The sequence below is a fragment of the Bos grunniens genome, chromosome 12 (genome assembly GCF_055505025.1).
Source record: "Bos grunniens cultivar Pamir isolate PY7600 chromosome 12, Bosgru_T2T1.0, whole genome shotgun sequence".
In the NCBI taxonomy this organism is placed as follows: domain Eukaryota; kingdom Metazoa; phylum Chordata; class Mammalia; order Artiodactyla; family Bovidae; genus Bos; species Bos grunniens.
Genome location: NC_141176.1, coordinates 23,592,399 through 23,607,821, shown reverse-complemented (window position 1 = coordinate 23,607,821; position 15,423 = coordinate 23,592,399). Strand labels below are relative to the sequence as shown.

The 15,423-nt window shown below is 40.4% G+C and overlaps 1 protein-coding gene across 1 annotated transcript in view; it reads left to right on the top strand.

The window, feature by feature from the left end:
- The window catches only part of FREM2 (FRAS1 related extracellular matrix 2), a 160,378-nt gene that overhangs the window by 88,530 nt on the left and 56,425 nt on the right, over positions 1–15,423 (top strand). The window lies entirely within an intron of this gene.

Sequence of the window (15,423 nt, the reverse complement as noted above, 5' to 3'; positions counted from 1 at the left end):
AAATGATTTGTTATTTTATTTGTTTTGCTTCAATTGTAAAAGCTTATTTTTTGTAACTCGAATCTCTGTGTTTGAATTTGTTTAACCAAGAAACTAGCAGACAATTCTATTAAACGAAGAACTAGGAACGTGATAAGTATACGGGAAATTAAGTCCAACAGGCTTCCAAAAAGGAGGAGAGTTTATCCTGACTCTTCTTCATGAGGGAAACCTAATTACCATAAAATAATCCTCCCAGGCTTCCCTGGTGGCTCAGATGATAAAGAATCCACCTGCAATGCAGGAGACCTGGGTTCAGTCCTTGGGATGGGAAGACCCCCTGGAGAAGGGAATGGCAACCCATTCCAGTATTCTTGCCTGGAGAATCCCATGTATACAGGAATCTGGCAGGCTACAGTCCATGGAGTCACAAAGATTTAGATGTGACTGAGCGACTAGTACACACATACACACACACACACACACAGATTTGTTCATTAGGAAGAGTGTGTTAAGTCAGTGCTAGCGATATTTCACTAATCTTTGCTGTCAATCTTTGGCAGTTAATTAAGGAACATTTCAGCTGATTCCAGTTTCAGCTTTTGTGTGCCAACCCAGGGGTTGGGGTTTTAGCTATGGTGGCTGAGGTTTTAGCTACAGGGGCTGGCTTCCTCAGCCACCCTGGAGAAATTATCACGCTGGTAGATATAAACCAGAGACATGTAAAAGGTAGAATGATGCACCCTGTGGTAAATGTAAGTCAAGTCAGTGCCATTCAAAAGCTTACTGACGTTAAAAAAGCTTTCTCAACAGCAGGAGTACTATAGAGAAGAAAATATTTCTAGTGCTAGAAAAATACATCATGGTATGGTGTGTGGGTGAAATATGGTTTATTCGTTTGAACTGAACTGACAGGCCTGATCACCATCCTTTTTATTCTTGAATACTTTTATTTGCATTTGGGTAAACTCCAGTTAAGTAAGGGCTTCCCTGGTGGCTCAGCTGGTAAAGAATCCGCCTGCAATGCAGGAGACCTGGGTTCAATCCCTGGGTTGGGAAGATCCCCTAGAGAATGGAAAGGCTAGCCCCTCCAGTATTCTGGCCTGGAGAATTCCGTGGACTGTATAGTCCATGGGGTTGCAAAGAGTTGGACCCGACTGAGCAACTTTCACCTTCACCTCACCAGTTAAGTAATGCCAGGTCAATATGTAAGGAATGGCCAAACTCAGTTAAATTAACAGCTTGATGAAGTGACATTCTGCCAAGAATGACATTCCTCATCTTAGCCAAAAGGCCAAGAAATGATGACAAAGTTACATTCTGTATGTAGTATGCTTGAGTTAGAACAATATTAAAAATCAAGAAATGGAAAAATGAGTTTCTAACTGCTCAGAATATTAATGCATTGAAGCCATTAACAGACTGTTTAATATAGTTGATAATGCTAAGGATTCAGTGAAAGCTAATGGATGTTTAATGAGTTTCTAGTCTGTGGGAGGCATTGCAAGAATGCGCTGAATAGTAAAGATTATACCAGTTTTTCCACATGGGAAGACTACTAGTTTAATGATGTAGATATTACACTCTTTGAAAACAAAAATAAGATAAAGGAAAACATATAGGAAATGTCTTGCCTTTTAAAAAAATAGTTAACCTCACGTACCACACACACAGTGAGTATTTATTCTGTACTTACTAAGTGTAACATGTGGGAACTATAGAGACATTTAATGTGGAGGCCAAGATCTCACGAAGCTTAAAATCTATTTCGGGGAAAAAAACCTAAGTACATAAAAGGTTAAAGGAGAATAATTTATAAATGATCATTTGGGACAGTAAAATGGAGACAGAAGATGGCAGTTCAGTTCAGTTCAGTCGCTCAGTCGTGTCCGACTCTTTGCGACCCCATGGACTGCAGCACGCCAGGCTTCCTTGTCCTTCACCATCGCCCAGAGCTTGCTCAAGCTCATGTCGGTGATGCCATCCAACCGTCTGATCCTCTGTCATCCCCTTCTCCTCCTGCCTTCAATCGTTCCCAGCATCGGGGTCTTTTCTAATGAGTCAGCTCTTTGCATCAGGTGGCCAAAGTACTGGAGAAGGGACTTTAGACCTTTAAAACAAACTGGTTTTAAATGTTGCCTCTTGTTAAAATGACTAAAAACTAAAATGGTGTGGTCTACTTCCCTCATTTTGTACATCCTTTGGGTTAAACATAAACCATATTATGATAAAGGGCCACTTCATATCATTTTTCAAATTGTAATCGTTTCAGGAGAGGAGTTGTGCAATTACAGGATCAATTTATTTTTGATAAACTCATGAGTGGGAGAGGGCAGGAAGAAAAAGAGTGTTTGTGAATGTGAATGAGTGAGTCATTCCCTAAATATGATTAGGAGGGTCCAGAGAAGGGAGACTTTCCAGGCTTGACCATGGGAGGACCCACAGGGTCCCCAACCCCAGTCCTCTCTTAATTCTGGACCTGGCTGGACACAGAGCCTAGAAGGCCAGCTATTTATTGGGAACAGCTCCACATGGAGCTGGGGGTACAGGGGCATGCATTAAAATAAAGGCAAGTGAGCAAGGGTCTGAGGCTGCTGGGATGGGTTCATTAGCAATGGGGTACCTTTGACTCAAGCTGGTATGGTCATCGGCTCTAAAGGACTTTGCCACAATGCTGCTGTGAACTAGTTTTTTTGAAACTGTTGATACAGTGTACTGCTCACAGCAGGAAAGGCATTCAGAGCTTTGTTCCTTTGTACACACACGAACTTGGCAAGCAGCCACTTGAATCTCTTCTGCCAGTCGCATGAAAACATTCACCACCATTACCAGAAAAGGCAAGAAGAGCTCCAGAGTTCTCTATGAGAACAGCTCACCATTTTATATAATTTGCATTGAAGAATGACCTTATGGCTCCCAAGAAAGTGAGCACAGGGAACCGTGCCAGGGCTTGGGAACGGTTCACCCAGAAGTAAGCTCTCAAACTCATGGAGTGTAAGCTAACAGCTGTGTTGTCTTCTAGAGTGATTCTAAGATATTAAGGCTGCAGTATTGAACAGATCGTACTGTTTGCAGTATTAAGTCAACTCATATCTTTGTTTTTCAGGTCTCTATAGACAGCATATATGTCATATAATAATAACTATAACAAGGAAACTGAAGTGGGTTGCCATTTCCTCCTCTAGGACATCTTCCCAACCCAGGGATCAAACCCATGTCTCCTGCATTGACATTACAGGAGCCACCTGGGAAGCCCAATAACTATAATCTATAGTCATTAATAGGGGCTTCCCAGGTGGCCCTAGTGGTAAAGAAGCCACCTGCCAATGCAGGAGACATAAGAGATGCAGGTTCAATCCCTGGGTCAGGAAGATCCCCTGGAGGAGGGCATGGCAACCCACTCCAGAATTCTTGTCTGGAGAATCCGCATGGACAGAGGAGCCTGGGCTATAGTCCATGGAGGAGCAGAGAGTCAGACATGACTGAAGCGACTTAGCATGCATGCATAGTTATATATAACTATTGTATATGGTAACAGTAGCTTAGCTGTGCTAAGCCTTTTACTTAAATGATTTCATTTAATACAGAGACACACAGACTATGAGCATGGTTCTGTTATACTCAGTTTTATTATCTTTGAGTGGCCAGGTAACCTGCTCAAGGTCAAATAGCTGAGAAGAATTTGCCAGGCTGACAACACAGAGTCCATGGCACAATCGGTATGTTGCCCACATCATAGTGTACTGGCAGCATGTATATTGAACAGTTATTATAGAGTGTATATTTTATACTGTAATATTCAAAAATAGCATGAGGCATCCTAGTAGAGATGAAACACGCTGTATACTTTTCTATGCATGTTGCACTTGATGATCCTAGAATACTTCAAATGTTAGCAGTTACAGATATTCGGCTAACTAGTGCATGAATTATTTTGGCTCACCTTTATCAGTTAAAATTCCTCCAGGATCACTAGGAGAACATATGAGTGGAGTCTGGCAGTTCAGTTGTACAAAGTAAAGCATTGCTTTTCCACACCATTTAGCAAAGTGCCTAGTGGAAGGTTTTCCCGTCTGAAGGACTGGGCTGGAACTGTCCTGTCAAGCCCTTATGGATAAATGGCATCTTGTGTTTGTTTTGTCTTTTGCACGGTAATGCTATCTGCCTCACTCCCATCTTTTCCACACGGGAGAGAGAATGCTGGCTATGTAATACCGTCTTGTAGATGTCGAAGGATAAATATTGCTGATTTATATCACTAAATCCCTGGAAGCAAGTCACTAAAAACATTAGAAACCTCAAGATCTCAGTCACAGGTGAACTCCACGTTAGTGCTAAAAATCACATAAATGTGAGAAGCAACTTCTCAGATCCTAGACTTCAGATTTTAATAAGCCCAATTTCAATAAGCTTGAAATTATTATTAAAAGAGATATTACAATTTAAAAAACAACAAACTTCATTAGAGATCAAACCATTAGAAAAGATATCTTAGTAAATCTTAGTGTCAGCATCAGAAACTCCAAATTATTCACCAGCAACAGAGATTTAACGTATCCTTTTGTCTAAATCATAAAACACAAAGAAAATGCCGATAATCTGAGGCTACAGCTTAGCTGAAAACAGGACTTTTAAAGCCTTGATCTGCATGCTCCATGATGTAAACAGAGGTCAGAATCTTTGAAACACTACAGTGAAATCACAGAGGTCTGAGTGTTTATTTAATAAGTCCAGACAGTGCACATATATGTACCTGTGGTCTGTTGAAAATATATGCTTCATAAAATCGATTACTAATTAGACAACAGCATCTTCTTTAATTGTTTTAGAATGAAAAGTTAAGAAAGCGTTTTGGAATTTATGTACTATTTTCTGAGACATTTGGTTGAGCAACTGGTCACCGTAGAAATGTGACACTTGTTAGTTTGGTTTTCTACGACACTTGTCACCAAATGAAGGTAGATCTCAGATTAGAAGTCCTGAAGGGTCACCGTGTTCTCGGGATGTCTTCCTTGCTCTGCACAGGTAGCTGTTACCTTTCACAGGAGGCTCATGAATTTTATGATTTCCCTAAGAAGCAGGTCTTCATTCTGCCTTACTGAAGCAGATGTTTGCATCTCTTCTCTCCCTTTATTCCCAGTTTATCAGTCATATACATACCTTTTTTTTTGTCATTGGCCTTTTGAATCTGCCTTTAAATGACGTCAAGAAACTTGCTACTGACCTCGAGAGATACAAAATTACCCAATAAAGAATACAGGTAATATCATTTGATAAAACCAGCGAGCTACATTGTGCTACAAAGATCACAATGATAATGTATGTTAGGATTATAAAGTGTAGCTAAAACTAAACAAACCTCTTTTCTTTGGGCCATTTGTAGCAGTTTGAAGCACTTAAAATTATGGGTAAAACTTTCCCCTTCACACTTCTAGAGACGTAAAGCATCGCTTCATCCTTTTCCTAAGAAACAGGTCTTCATTCTGATGTAGTGAGACAGACGACTGAAATAATATATATTCAGACATTTGCTTATTTAAAACATTTTCTGAGCATCTCTAATGCCCCAAATGCTGTGCTAGGGTGAAAGAGAGAAAGGATTTCTCCTGCCCTCACTCACTCACCCTCTCTCTCTCTCTCTCTATATATATATATATATATTTGTATATAGATATGTATATGTGTGTGTATATATATATACATCAACACCACATAACACTTAGTAGTACCTTTCCTGAGTAGCATGCACCCCTGAAGGCACCAAGGACACCGTGATGAACAAGACAGGCCCAATCTATAGAGGATTTCCGCAAGAAAATAGGCAAAGGGATACAAGTTAGCCACTGATAAAACCAGGCTCCACATGCAATGAAGTGAAGTGAAATAGCTCAGTCGTGTCTGACTCTTTGCAACCCCGTTGACTGTAGACTACCAGGCTCCTCCCTCCATGGGATTCTCCAGGCAAGAATACTCGAGTGGGTTGCCATTTCCTTCTCCGGGGGATCTTCCCGACCCAGGGATCGAACCCGGGTCTCCCACATTGCAGGCAGACTCTTTAACCTCTGAGCCACCAGGGAAGCCACATGCAATGGGTGTTTTCAAAACAACATCGAGTGCGGCCTGAGGTTCCAGAAAAGCCACACCAAGAGTCAGGAAGACTGAGTCATGGGAGTTGGCAGCCCAGAAACTGATGTGCATTGTCACATATCCCCTCGGGCTGTGACAGGCTCATCACCATGAAGACCACTACAGTGTCCAGATGAGCCAAATCACAGGACAGGTCAGCAATCATGTAGTTAAACACAGTCCTGGGGAAAGAAATCAAACGACTGGTAGAGCTTTACTAGTCAGTACTTAAAACTCAGAAGAGTCAGTATATTGACCCAGCGAGAGAAAAATAGCTTTCTCTTTACACTTCATAGGGCTGAAATATATCTCAGCTTCCATTTCCCTGATGGTGTTTCACAAACAACCTGCTTTACAATCTCAGGAAGGATGCCACAAAGCTGGAACTCTGCGGTCAAAATGCCAACAAGAAACCCGTTCTTCTTTTGTTGTCATTGTTTGAGAATCACGCTTATTCAGAAGGGTGATTTTTCAGGATTGCACCCACCACCAGGGAAAGCTTTAAAAAGCTTTGCATTCTCAGTGCTGCAAGGTGATCCTCGAAGTACAGAAGAAAATTGTAGAGGGTATAGATGCCACTTCTACACTTTGTGGATCTGTGGTGTGTGGTCCCGAGCTCAGTAAACTGGTAAAATACTATCTACACTACACAATGGGCTTTCCCAGTGGCTCAGTGGTCAAGAATCCACCTGCCAATGCAAGGAGCTGCAGGAGATGCGTGTTTGATCCTTGGGTCGGGAAAATCCCCTGGAGAAGGAAATGACCACCCACCCCAGTATTCTTGCCTGGAGAATCCCACAGACAGAGGAGCCTTGTGTGCTACAGTCCTTGTGGGCTACAGTCGTGTCCAGAGTCGGACATGACTGAAGTGACTTACCGTGCGAGCAGGCACTCTGCACAACAGGGATGTACTGAGAGTTTACCCACTTTCCAAGGGGTCATTATCCTCCCAACGCATCTAGCTTGCTTGCCTTAACTGATATTGGTCCAGAATATATAAAGTTCTTTAAAATGTCAGCACATCTTAACAGCTCTGTATACCAGACTTACTTCAATATACCAAGAGGACAAATAAACTATTAGCAGGAGAGGTTTGATTAATTCTCTGAGGACAATTTCATTACCGTGTTCAAAACATGATATCCCTCGACATTTCTGTGAAGAGGGAAACTCCATTAAACTCTTGTGTTATCATTGTGGGGGACCCGATAATTGAGTTATGTGAGGGGTCTGTTTCTTATTTTTCTTTTGAAACAAGGAAAGTACTATAGACATATGAGTCACCGTGGCCCTAAGGCCTTAGCTTCTGAAAGAAATCAATGCAAATCAAGGGAAAAAATAGAGAACAGTGGTCCTTGCTCTAACCTGGTTTTCGTCCTGTATTTTTTTTTAATTACTTTATTTGCTATTTATTTATTTGGCTGCACCAAGTCATGGCATGTGGGTTCTTTAGTTGCTGGCATGTGGGATCTAGTTCCCTGACCAGGGATTGAAACTAGGACCCTGCATGGGGAATGTGGAGTCTTAGCCACTGGACCACCAGGGATGTCCTTCCTCCTGATTCCTTAATCTTGGTGACTAGTTCTACCATGACTAGACTTTCTTCTTCCACTCTCCACCCCAAATCCTTGATTCTGTCTCCCTTATACCTCCAAATGTGATGTGTTTGCTGTCTTTTACACCCATCAGAACCGCTCCCATCTTGTGCTAGCCAGCTTCACGCCCATGCATGCGTGCCAAGTCGCTTCAGCCATGTCCGACTCTTTGTGACCCCATGGACTGTAGCCCGTCAAGCTCCCCTGTCCGTGGAATTCTCCAGGCAGGAATACTGGAGTGGCTTCCCATGCCCTCCTCCAGGGGATCTTCCTGACTCAGGGATCAAACCTGAGGCTCCTGCATTGCAGGCAGATTCTTTACTGCTGAGCCACTGGAGAAGCACCCAGCCAGCTTCATTATCTGGGCTAAATTCCTGAGATTGCTAACTAGTCTCTCTGCTTCCAGTTTGCCACCTGCCATGGGCATCCATCCTCTAGACCCTGTACATGCATGTTTCATCACATCCCTCCCCTTCTTGAAACTGAACCCACTTGTTATGGGATAACTTCTGGGGTAAGCTTCCAACCCCTTGGCACAGCACACGTGCCCTGCCGTTGCCTTCTTTTTTATTTGTATTTATTTGACTGCACTGGGTCTTAGTTGTGGCATGTGGGATCTAGTTCCCTGACCAGGGATTGAACCTGGGTACCCTGCATTGGGTGCTCAGAATTTTCGCCACTGGACCACCAGGGAAGTCCCTGGCTGATGCCTTCTGTTTTCCCTTTTCCCCCATCTCCTCACCCCAAGTAGCATACCAGCCATGCCAAATGCTTCCTGAGCCCCCAGACACTTGAAGCTGTCCCTTTTATCCCAGGAGGTTATATGGCTTTATTTTTTTTAATCTTGCTTTTTAAAAATATCAGACAGCTCTTCTCTATAAATTAAGACAAAGCACAAGTTGAAAGGGTGAAATACGATGTTATCTTGGGACCCAGATATATTACTGAGTAAATTTTATCTGAATATGAGAAATCGTTTGAAAATCGTAATGTCTATATTTTTATCTTCTGTGCTTATGGTTTCTCCTTACTGTGCAAACCATTTATAAGAAAGAATGATTTTCTGACTCCTATTTTTCCTTGAGAGGAAGCAACTATTTTCCTTGCAATAAAGAATGGGGATAGTCAGCATAAACAGGTCACATGGATGTTAAATGAGAGAAATAGCTGCCAACTAGTATCATTATCAACAAGAAAAGCACCAACCTGAGAAGGCCAGGAAGGGGATGTGCAGAGACCTGAGAGCTTAGTGACCTGACTTTGCACAGCTGGGCTGGATTCTCCATACTGCAGACCAGAAACCTAAGAACCAAAGAGGTTGACTTTCCCAGTGTCAGGCATTTCTGAAATGACTGAAAGGGGCCTTCACTCATGGCTTGTAGGAGAGCTTCTTTTGTTTTGTTTTGTTTTGTGTTTCCTAATCACACTACAAGAGGACGGAAGAGCCCTGGACCACTTTTGAGGGTCTACACTAAAAAGCAATAAAGCAGAATCACCCGCTGCTACTGAGTAATACAGGGGAAAACGAGGAAGGAGGATTCTTACACAAAGGGAGCCCATTGTCTCAGCTGGAAATGGAATGGCTTTAGCTCTTTATTCTAGAATCCCTTTCTTTGCTGCCTGCAGGCGTGTTTCAAGTGTCAATTATTGAACAGTCTGTGGTCAAGGTTATTTGTTTTTCCAGTGTCAACCACATGCCTTTATTCCTGAGACCTCACACAGACTGTGTTTGACACCATGTTGGCCGTACTCTTCTGGGATTCCCACATAAATCATCCTGATGTCAAAGTCTCTATGGATTCTGAAATCTTACTTATGAAATTCTCTTTAGTCAGCAGGAACAAAAATGTACATGCCTGCCTTCTGATGGGTGATTTGGGGAGCAGTAACAATTTTAAAGGAATGGAGAAATTAAGCATAACGTGACACCTTATTTTTCTTTTCTTTCTATAAAGGTCTGATCTTGTTATTATTTTTAATAAAGACATTTTTCTTCATAACTGAAAAATATTGATCTATAACATATTCTAATTTTTCTCTTACATGGAATATTCGGGCTCTGCCTTTACAGATGCTCATTAAGCTTCTTTTTAAAAAAATATTCTTAAAGTGCAAACTTTTCCATTATTTAATTATTTTCAGAGACAGCACTACATCATGAAAAGAAACACAGCTTTTGCAGCCTTAGAGACTTAGGCTTGAATCCTGCATCTACTACATCCACACTATGTAACCTTAAGATAATTATTTAATCTAAGTCTACATTTCATTTGGTTTGTAAACAGCAGATAAAAACAATGACCTTAGAAGCCTATTAACCTATAGGCTGTTGGGAGCACCATAGGTTAATATAACAAGATTCTAGAGATTCTGATGTGACCTAAAGAGGCAGACACTCAGCAAAAGTAGCGATTACGTCATAATATTACTCTTACACTAACTGTATTATTTATTGGTGTGTTATTATTTATTTGTCTTAGCCACTGGACCACCAGGGAAGCCCTAAATGTGATGATTTGTATTGGTAACACTGGAAGCAGTCTGCATACTTTTTTTTTTTTTATCTCATGTGTCAGGCTCTATGCTTCTCATTGGAGTTTACAGATGATAACGGATGAACAGTACTTGATTTCTGCCTTTGGGGGTGTCTCTGCCTAATGAGGGAGAGGAGTGAGTGAGTGAACAGAGTGTGAAAAGTGTGACGTGGGAAGTGTGAGCTGGCTGGACATGCTTGACTGTCAACTGGATATGTGGATATATGGATATCCACATGGATATATGTCAACTGGATTCACAACTTCCATATGTGAATATGGAAAGAGACCAACTCTGTAGGGCCTTGCAAACTCTTAGATAATGATTTTTTGAAAAGCACAGTAACTACTCAGTTCCCTGGAAAGCACACTCCTCCACAGCACTGCAAAATACTGCAGCAAGGTGGTAAAGAGGCCAGAATCTTTAACGAGTTTAAAATGTTTCCGATCTTAACAAGAGAGAAAAGACTCTCTGCTTTGTCATAAATACTTTTCTTAAATCTAATATTTTAAGAAATATTAGATTTAGTATTTTGAGGCTGTGGTTCATGGAGGTATGGTGTGCAGATTAACTCTTGCTTAGTATTAACATTTTTATTACAAAATTATTGCATGAGAACCAAATAGAAGAACATCACCTAAATGGCAGTAGCCTTAGCTCCCTCGTCAAACCCACCCGTCTCCCTTGAGGTCACTTGAGTACCGTGTGTGGCTTTTCTGTATACACAGTCACATGCACACATTTCTTTTGACTTTGACTAGAATTAATTGTTGTTATAGCAAAGAAGCAACAAGCACATATTTCCTAGAATATGGGAGACAGTCTGTCTTCCTTCCCACTTACTGGCTATTGATCTTGAATTCCTGGACTTTAGTTTCTTTATCTGTATAGTAGAGATGATAACAAACCTACCTCAAAGGGTTATTAGTCCTTAAAACAATTCAGGCACACTAAAAATACTCAATTAATGTTTACTATTTTACTTGTCCTTCCCTTGCTGGTTCAGATGGTAAAAGAATCTGCTTGCAATGCGGGAGACCCAGGTTTGATCCCTGGGTTGGGAAGATCCCCTGGAGAAGGGGGATAGCAACCCACTCCAGTATCCTTGCCTGGAGAATTCAATGGACAGAGGAGCCTGGCAGGCTACAGTTCATGGGATCACAAAGAGTCAGACATGACTGAATGACCGTGTTATGAATATTATTTTATGTTATGCTTACTTCACGGAACAGTGTATCATGAAAAACTTTATGATGGTACCCATAAACCTGACTAATTCTTTTCAGTGGCTACACAATATTTCACAATGTGGCTGTAACGTATTTTAAAAATTCCCTACTGATGAGCATTTAAGTTGTTTTCAGATCTTTTTTCTGTTACACATATGAGATAGTAAATATCTTCTTCACATGTACAAAATATCTTTTATTTCTCTAGTGTTTATCATTATATTAGGTTTTAGATGCCATAAAGGATAGTGGTTAGAGAATTGTACATTGAATCCATTGAGTTGAGAAATCAATTAGTGAGTTATGATCAGCTTTCCTTCCTGTCCCTTGTTTATATGAAACAAATATTAAAAGTCTTAAAAACACTCTTCTAGAGGTGGGTTCTCAACAGTGTTTGTTGAATAAATAATATTCAGGAAGCCTTCTTCAGAGGCTACTGGATGGTAGAAAACTCTAATGATCTTGACATTTAAATTTTATTTTAAACTTATAGCAACCCTGAAAATGACAAAATCAGAGTTTGGGAGTAAAACCAGATTGACAGTAGAATCTCTGATAACATTGTCTTTTCTGGAGAAAAGCTCCCCACATATTCTCAGCTGAAATCTTGGAAAGGTTCAGTCCTTAAGTTATAAGCATTTTTAGACATGTCCTGTCTTTTCTTTCTTCTTTCTGAGGCAATTATAGTTGGCAAGGGGAAAAAATGTCAAAACATGCCTTTAAACTGATATATACTAAATCTATATTTGAACTTTATTTTTCCAACAGAAATTTTGAAAATGCTTGTTAAAGACTAACTATGGAGTCGTTCTTAAGAATGTTTATGTATTTTTTGAAAGAAAAGTACAGAAAGGCCCAGTCAAAATTATTTAACACTAGTTTTTTTTAAGATGTCATTTATAGAAGGAAGTTAACCTGATTTTGTTTTTCTTCCTATTTACAAAAGTAATACATGCTACTTGGAAAAAAAAAAACAGTAAACTATAGCAAATTAGTATGTGGAAGAAACGCGTAGCAAAGGAGGTAAAATTTCCTCCTAATCCCATCTCTAGGACGTAACGAGTCAGCAGTTTGATATACAGTCTATATCCATTCTACACCACCTTCCTTCTTCCTTATTGGCTTCATATAGCCTTCTTGCATCCTTGTATTTTACCTGTTTTCCTCCAGTTTTGTTTACAGCTATGTTTATAAGTCTTTTTGTTCTTTAATCCAGTCTATCAGTTTTAAATAAGAAAAGTTAAACAGTGTACCTTATTCTAATTAAGTAATATATTTGTGCTTTTTATTTGGCATCTGTCTGTATGGATTTTTCCTTTACAGCTTCTTCTTTTGTCCAGAAAGTTTTCTGTATCCTTTGTGAAACTTTTATTTTCTGCTGGTTTCTGTCCTATTGGTGGCAAAGCATAATATTAATGAAGATAATTTACTATCTGCCTAACAAAGTTTACTCTCTTGAAAAAGACAAGGACATGGAAGAGTTTAGAGACCCACTGAACTCCTCCATTTATAACTTCCTCTCTGTTGTTTCAAGTTTCAGTTTCAGCATTAAGTTGAAAATATCATTTATGATGATCATTTATGCTTGCAGTAAGTAGTTGGATTTACCAGTATATTTTATCCGTTGCTTAGCCAGATCTCTTTCATTCAGTTCTTCTCTTTGATTTTACTCAATGTGTATCTATAAGTGAGTAAAACCTTTGTTTTTGATTGCTGAAAATATCTATATTTTGCCCTTGAATTCTGTTTTCATTTGGTTTCTTCGATTCCAGTATTGGTTCACAGCCTTAAAATACCAGCAGAAGAATTCACTTCTGGCTCCACTCACCACTATGAAGTCCTGTTGTTCTGTTACACTTTTAGTTCACAGAAATGCTTACCTGTTTTTGAGCACAGCTATCCCATTCCTTATCAAGTATAATAATGATAAGTGAAAATCTTCAAAGCTACCAAAAAGAAATGTCATGCTGTCTTTCATTTTTAATCTCTCATTACTGCTGATGAAGCCAAGTAGAGGGTGTAAAATCACAAAACTGTCTTTAACCAGACATCAATGTCTTACTAGCTTTTATGTATACATATATACCTTTAAAAAGGGAAAGGAAAAAAATCAACTTCCTAGCCTGGTGTTTCAGTTTATGAATGAACTTAATACAATCAGTCTCCTTCTGGGAGAATTTGCGCTTGTTTTCACTTTTGCCCTAGTATAAATGAAGTACAACATATACCTGTGTATGTGTCTTTGTACATTTATGTTAACATTTCTGTATGATAAACTCCCATTTATTGAACTGTGGGGTGAACGTTATGTTCGTTAAAATCTTGTGACCACCTTTTGTATTATGACCTCTCTCTTGCCTTAAAGTTAATTAGCTCAAGGGCACACAGGGCTTCCCAGGTGGCTCCGTGGTAAAGAACCCACCTGTCAATGCAAGAGACAAAGACGTGGGGTTGACCCCTGGGTTGGGAAGATCCCCTGGAGGAGGGCATGGCAACCCACTGCAGTATTCTTGCCTGAAGGAGTCTGTGAATGGAGGAGCCTGTCGGGCTACAGTCCATGGGGTCGCAAAGAGTCAGACACGACTGAATCAGCTCAGCGTACACACAAGGACACACACTTTTTCTTGGTCTGGATCACAATCCACTATTTCCCTGATGCGTGGTTTTAGGCAGATCTCTTAATTTCCCTAATCCTTAGTTTCTTTGTCTGTGAAAACAGGACTCACATACCTCACAGGGTGGCTGTAAGGATGAAGTAAGATAGTGTTGTATCTAACCACGAATCACCGTTTGCTAAAACACTGACATAAGCAAAAAACAACCTGCAGATTGCTGAGACCTGTAGAGGTTTTCAAAAACACTGGTGCGATGCGTGAGTGGAGCGGGGGGTATATGTAAACCTCTGTACCTTCTGCACAATTTTGCTGGGAACTGAAAACTACTCTAAAAAATATAGTCAACTGAAAAATGAGAAAGAAAAAGAGACAGTGCTGGTGCCTAGGGGTCACCCACCGGAAATTCTGATTCGATAAATGGGAGGTGAGACCGAGCCTCGGTATCTTTAAATTTCCTTGGATAAATCTGATGCGCATCTAACCTGGAAAAGCCTGCAGGCAAAGTATTTTAAAAGTGAAAGTAAAAAAATCTCTTGGAGTTCATGGTGGTGGCTTTCCCTCGCCCCTGTGGGCTTGCTCCAGATTCAAATGGCTGCCCTCCACAGTCATTTTAGTGCAAAGACATCTTCTTCATCCTCCTGAGGCTTTGTAACCCCTACTCCCTGCTGCTAAGGACTGTGGTCTTCTAACTCACCCACCACAAAGACACACAGTCAGTTCCCTACATACAAATGATTCCATTCTGACGGCACACTGGTGAGTCCAGTTTGTTCCTAAGTCCAACAAAGTCAACCTTGGTAAGCAGTGATGGCTCAGATGGTAAAGAATTCACCTACAATGCAGGAAACCTGGGTTCAACCCCTGGATTAGGAAGATCCTGTAGAGAAGGAAATGGCAACCCTGAAAATTTTTCTCGCCTGGAAAATTCTGTGGACAGAGGAGCCTGGTGGGCTACAATCCATGGTGTCCCAAAGAGTCAGACATGACTGAGCAACTAACACTTTTCACCCAACTTACACAATTTGCCATATAGTACTATAATAGGTTTGTAATTGTAACTGTGCTATATTAAGTTAATAATATATACAAAACACAAAAACAAAAAATTAAGAAAACATTTTTATGTATTTATTTTCCCACCCTGCCTTCTCCCACAGAGTCCAAAAGACTGTTCTATACATCTGTGTCTCTTTTGCTGTCTCACATATAGGGTTGTCATTACCATCTTTCTAAATTCCATATATATGCATTAGTATTCTGTATTGGTGTTTTTCTTTCCGGCTTACTTCACCCTGTATAATAGGCTCCAGTTTCATCCACCTCATTAGAACTGACTCAAATGTA